Source organism: Bufo gargarizans, chromosome 6 (genome assembly GCF_014858855.1).
Source record: "Bufo gargarizans isolate SCDJY-AF-19 chromosome 6, ASM1485885v1, whole genome shotgun sequence".
NCBI lineage: Eukaryota > Metazoa > Chordata > Amphibia > Anura > Bufonidae > Bufo > Bufo gargarizans.
This window is the reverse complement of record NC_058085.1, coordinates 245514595-245520594: the sequence shown is the minus strand read 5'-3', so window position 1 is coordinate 245520594 and position 6000 is coordinate 245514595.

Below are 6000 nucleotides of genomic sequence, written 5' to 3'. Positions count from 1 at the left end.
CTCATGCACATAAACGTATTTTCTTTCTGTGTCTGTTCTGTTTTTTTATGTGGAACCATTCACTTCAATGGGTCTGCAAAAAAAAATTTAAGTTACTCTGTGTGCATTCCGTTTCCATATGTCCGTATTTCCGTTCTGCATTACGTTCAAGGATAGGACTGTTCTATTAGGGGCCAGCTGTTCTGTTCCGCAAAATACAAAAAATGCACAAGGATGTCATCCTTATTTTTTGCGGATCCGTTTTTTGCAGACCGCAAAATACATACGGTCATGTGCATGAGCCCTAACACTACATTGTACTAACTTAACCAATTTATTATATATTTTTGGAGTCGGTCCATTTTATAATGACTCCGACTTCACCAAAATGGACACCGACTCCACAGCCCTGGGGGACATCCTCTGGAGGAAAGAAGGTTTGTACACAAACATAGAAGAGGATTCTTTACGGTGAGAGCAGTGAGACTATGGAACTCTCTGCCTGGGGAGGTGGTGATGGTGAGTACAATAAAGGAATTCAAGAGGGGCCTGGATGTATTCCTGTAGTGTAATATCACAGGCTATAGCTACTAGAGAGGGGTCGTTGATCCAGGGAGTTATTCCGATTGCCTGATTGGAGTCGGGAAGGAATATTTTATTCCCCGAAAGTGGGGAAAATTGGCTTCTACCTCACAGGTTTTTTTTTCCTTCCTCTGGATCAATTTTGTAGGATGACAGGCCGAACTGGATGGACAGATGTTTTTTTTCAGCCTTATAAATGCATTGTTATTATCCATATTGCTTCCTTTGCTGGCTGGATTCATTTTTCCATCACATCATACACTACTCATTTCCATGGTTACTACCACCCTGCACTCCAGAAGCAGTGGTGATGCTTGCACACTATAGGAAAAAGTGTCGGCCTCTCTGGTAGCCGGGACTGTGGGAGCGCACATAGGTTGGTGCTTTTTCCTATAGTGTGCAAGCACGGCCACCGTTGATGGACTGCAGGATGGTCGTAACCATGGAAACGTGTAGTGTATAATGTGATGGAAAAATGAATCAAGCCAGCAAAGGAAGCAATATTGACATTCCCAATACATTAGTAACCGCCTTGTATTGACTTTCTCTACATGATAAATTCCACTTGCTGAAGTGAGACAACCCCTTTAATACTGACACATTGACAGGTTACAATTCTGCTGTAGCGACTAGTTAGTTCACTTTTAGCCATGTTGTTGTAAGTGGCCAAATGTGGACATCCCTTTTAATTTTTACTGATCAGTCAGCCTCTCTCTAAAGAATCTGTACACATCTATAAAAGTCACCTACAGCTCAAAAGTCTGGAAGATAGTTTTGGTGTTTAATGGCCATTGCAGACAGGCAGATGTAATCATCAACCACTGGTTGAGATGAAGGCTGACATCCTCAACTATTTGCTATCCATTTCTATGAATGGTAGGATGGGGTGCGTACAACACTGAGAAGAACGAGAAACCATGGGCTCAATATGGCAGCAATAGACCTGTCTCTCATTTAAAGAGGACCTGTCACCACTCCTGATGCGTTCCCCATATAATACACATCCTGGAGCATCTATTCTTATAGCTCTGCAATGTGCCATTCCTTTATTATTTCTGCTAGAAGTCATGAATGAATTGCTAGTAGTCTGCAGTAATGGTACAAAAGGGGTGGTAGCCAGGGTTAACAACTGTCCAAAAATTTCTGGACAGTCAGTAAAAATAGGTGACTTTTTCCCTGTGTCTGCATTTTTTTTTAGGCTGGAGGTTCTTGATTAGTTTATTTTGGTGGTAATTATCATCATTTTACAGCTCACAGTAAATGAGTTATTATCAGTATATTGAGCTGGATTACTTATAATTATTATCATTCATTATGGTTTTCCAGTTTGTCTGTGAAAAATGTTGCCTGTCCGTGATTTGGGGATAATTTGTTAAGAAAAAAGAAAAATTCTGGGTGGCAACCCTGGTGGTAACAAGTTGGAGGTGTTTACCTCCTCAGTCTGAGAATGGCAGCACTGAATGGATAGAGTGAGCCTCCTCTCTGTACCATTACCCTGGGTTCACACCTGAGCGTTTTACAGCGCGTTCAAACGCGCTGTAAAACGCTCAAGACATGAAATCCAATGCTTCCCTATGGGAATGGTTCACACCTGGGCGTTTTACAGCGCGTACGAACGCGCTGTAAAACGCCCGACGCTCAAACAAGTACTTGAGCTTCTTTGGGGCGTTTTGACGCGCGTTTGTGGCCATAGGACACTGCAGTCAATGACACAAACGCGCGTCAAACGCGCGTTTACTATTACAAAAAACGCGCATAAAAACGCGCGACAAAAACGCGCGTAAAACGCGCGTTTGCGCAACGCTCAGGTGTGAACCCAGGGTTACTGCAGACTGCTAGCAATTCATCCATAACGTCTACTAGAAATAATAATGGAATGGCAGAACACAGAGTCATAAGAATAGATGTTCCAGGATTGTTATTATATGGGGGATGCATGAAGTTATTAAAGGGGTTATCCCACTCTACCTTTTTATACTTACCTGCTGCCACCGCGCCGTTCACTTCCTGGATTCTGGCTGGGGGTGGGCTTCATCATGAAGTCTTCTCCCGGCCGGGCCACGCGCTGGACTGAGCGCGCATGCGCCATGGTGACTTATTTCTGGCCAGTCGAGTACAGAGCCGGCGTGCGCATGCGCGGCAACGTGCGCGTTCAGGACAGCGAGCGGCCCATCGAAACGGAGTCTTCTGCACAAGCGCAGCCATCGGGATTTTGGAGAAGAGTGGTGGCTGTAACCAGAGAAGACCGAGTCACAACAATAAGGTAAGTGGGGATGAATTTTATCCTAATCGGTGGGAATTTGTTAATAAAGTATATTTACAAAAATGATCACTGTCAAATCATAAACAGATTCAGCAGATGGTCTTGGTTTGGAGGACTTGTTCCAGGAATGGCTGTAGAAGACATTTGCCATACAGATTTCAGTCAGTTAGACTGTTCTGAAGAGCTGTGGCTTCCACCATTATGTAGGACATGGTTACGGGGAACCATGGGGCAGTCACTGTTAAAGGGGCATTCCAACATGTATCAGATATCCTTAGGGTTGCCACCCACTGGCAAGGCCGGTATTTTTGTGGCCCTGCCGGTATTTTCCATTATGGATTGCTCAATAGTGCAGCCTTTACCCCCCCCCCCCCCCCCTTGTGTTAATAAAAAAAAGCACTCTCCCACTCCATTTGCTTGCGCTGCTCACTGGATGTACAGGACAGGACCTGCGAGACATTATCACGTTGGAGCGCAGGTCCTGTCCGGAGCTTCCAGTGAGCGTTCACCGCAGTGCAAGCAAATGGAGGTGAGTGTTCTTTTTTTTTTTTTTGCAGACGCAGAAAAGGGGACATTATTTTTCCTGGGAGGCAATAATGGGTGGCATTATTCTTCCTGGGACCAGGCACAAATGGGGGGCATTATTCTTCCTGGGGACACAAATGATGGCATTATTCTTCCTGGGGACACAAATGGGGGGTATTATACTTATTGCGGCGCACTAATGAAGGCATTATTTTCACTGGGGGGCACTAATGGGGCCATTGCTCTTATTGGGTGGCATTATTCTTCCTGGGGACACAAATGGTGGCATTATTCTTCCTGGGGACACAAATGGTGGCATTATTCTTCCTGGGGACACAAATGGGGGGTATTATACTTATTGCGGCGCACTAATGAAGGCATTATTTTCACTGGGGGGCACTAATGGGGCCATTGCTCTTATTGGGGGGCATTAATTCTGGAGACCAGTGCTTGTCACGGCTATGGGGCAACTGTGAGTGAGATGCTGTCATTGAGAGCTGGGAGACAAAAGAAAACTACAATACCCGACAGCCTGTGCGCGCAGCTTGCCGCTGACGTCATTAGTCTGCGCGGCAGAGACGTCACCAGGGAAGCGATGATTGGATGAAAGCTGACCGGGGCGGAGCGGTACGCAGGTCAGTGCTCGGTGGCTTTATCCGCTAGTAACTTCATGGCTCGTAAGCCCTTAGAATGATGCGTGGGTGGACGTTGTATATAGAGGTCACCCTCTCCAGACTGTTCCGGATGCTGCCGGATTATAAGGCTGCATGATCGGAATCTCATTTCTCAGGTAGGATGCAGCCCTGCCAGACTACGCTGAGGTGCCTGACCTACCGGACAGCCACTGACATGGGGTCTGGGACCTCAACAATGAAACAGAAAAGTCACGAATTATAGTCCTATATTTACTATAAATGTAGAATGTGTTGTAATTAACCGTTTCTTCTTCTAACAGATGCCGTGCGGAGCATCTTCCCGGCCTCTGAAGCGCGGACCGCGATCATGGAGGCTCTGCAGGAGCCCGGCTCTAACCGCCGTGCTGCACGGGGCTGCTCGTGTACATGTACGTCGTCCAGACAGGACACCGAGACGCAAACGGAAGCCTCATGGCTCCGCTACCCCTCATCGTGCTCCTCCAAGGACTCTCGGGAGGTAAGAGCCTCTGACAACACGCTGTGTATTCTCTATGTCATACCCTAAAAGCAAACAGACGTACGGTTCAGATCCCAGACTGAAAGTGGGAAGTCTGGGGGTTTCAGGGTCCGAGCAGCAGAACCTCGGCTCAAGGTGTCTGTGCTTTACCTCTGCGTGGCCATCTAGTGGCTGTGATGTGAATTGCAGCCTGGCAAGGGTTTTTCTTTTACTAGCTCATGGAAATATTTTATTGAATTTGTTTTTGTAAGTGGTTGGAATCCACTTGATGCATCTGTAGTTTCCCCTTTGAGAACTACCATTGCTTAAAAAATTGACCCCAGATCTAGTGCTAGGAGGATTGTCCCTGGCTGTCTGGAAAAGCAGTCATGAGTCGTAATCTGCAGAGGTATATTGCACGTGCAGTTCCCTAGAATAGGGTCACTGCCAAAAATTTATTGTTGTAATGTTATATTGTTGAGTAAAATGCTCAGATTTAATATGTTTGCATAACCAACAGCATTGTATGGATATGTCAGGGTTAACACCTTGACTCGACTGATTTGGGTTGCCTGGAGATAGACCTGGGTCTGCCCCTTTGTTAGTGCAGCTAGCGTAGAGCCTAGTGCTAGCTGAGGAAGAGATGTGCTTAATCCTCAGCTCAGAGAATCTTCACCTCAGAGATCTCTACATCCAGAGAACACCTTCTGCATTAAAAGGGTTGTGTCACTTCAGCAAATAGCAGCATTTATCATGTAGAGAAAGTGAATACAAGGCACTTACTAATGTATTGCGATTGTCCATATTGCCTCCTCTGCTGGCTGGATTCATTTTCCCATCACATTATCCACTGCTCGTTTCCATGGTTACAGACCACCCTGCAATCCATCAGTGGTGGCTGTGCTTGTACACTAGAGAGGCCAGTGCTTTTTCTTATAGTGTGCAAGCACGACCACCACTGATGGATTGCAGGGTGGTCTGTAACCATGGAAACGAGCAGTGGATAATGTAGTAAAGAGAGACTTATGGATTTATAGCTACTGACTGACTCCTCCATCACCTGCCAGGCACCTAATTCACATTCTTGCCTGACACCCCGCCAAAACACTTAACGTCAAGGGCACCCAGTCACCACCAGGCCGGAGCCCCAAGACCAGGGTGTGCCCTTCTGTCACTGCGCGGTCCCAGGGAGATACAAAGAGGGGGAATTGCCACTGTGAGTACTACTACCACCTTCAGCGCCAAAACTGCCATCCTTGGCGGTCTGCTGCACACGAGACATCCACTTTATTATAAATAATATCTGACGCCGTACCTCACTTGGTTCCATTGTTACGCTGTCTTCTCTATAGCTGATGATTCCTATGACTATATGTATCACTGATACTAGGGCACATTACGAACCTTTAATGGCCCCACTTAAGACTGTGCTCATTAGGTGTGTTTTGTATTGTACTTGTAGACGTCCTCCATGGCTCAGTCATTCCCATCCCAATTAGAGGACATCAAAAGAATTCTAA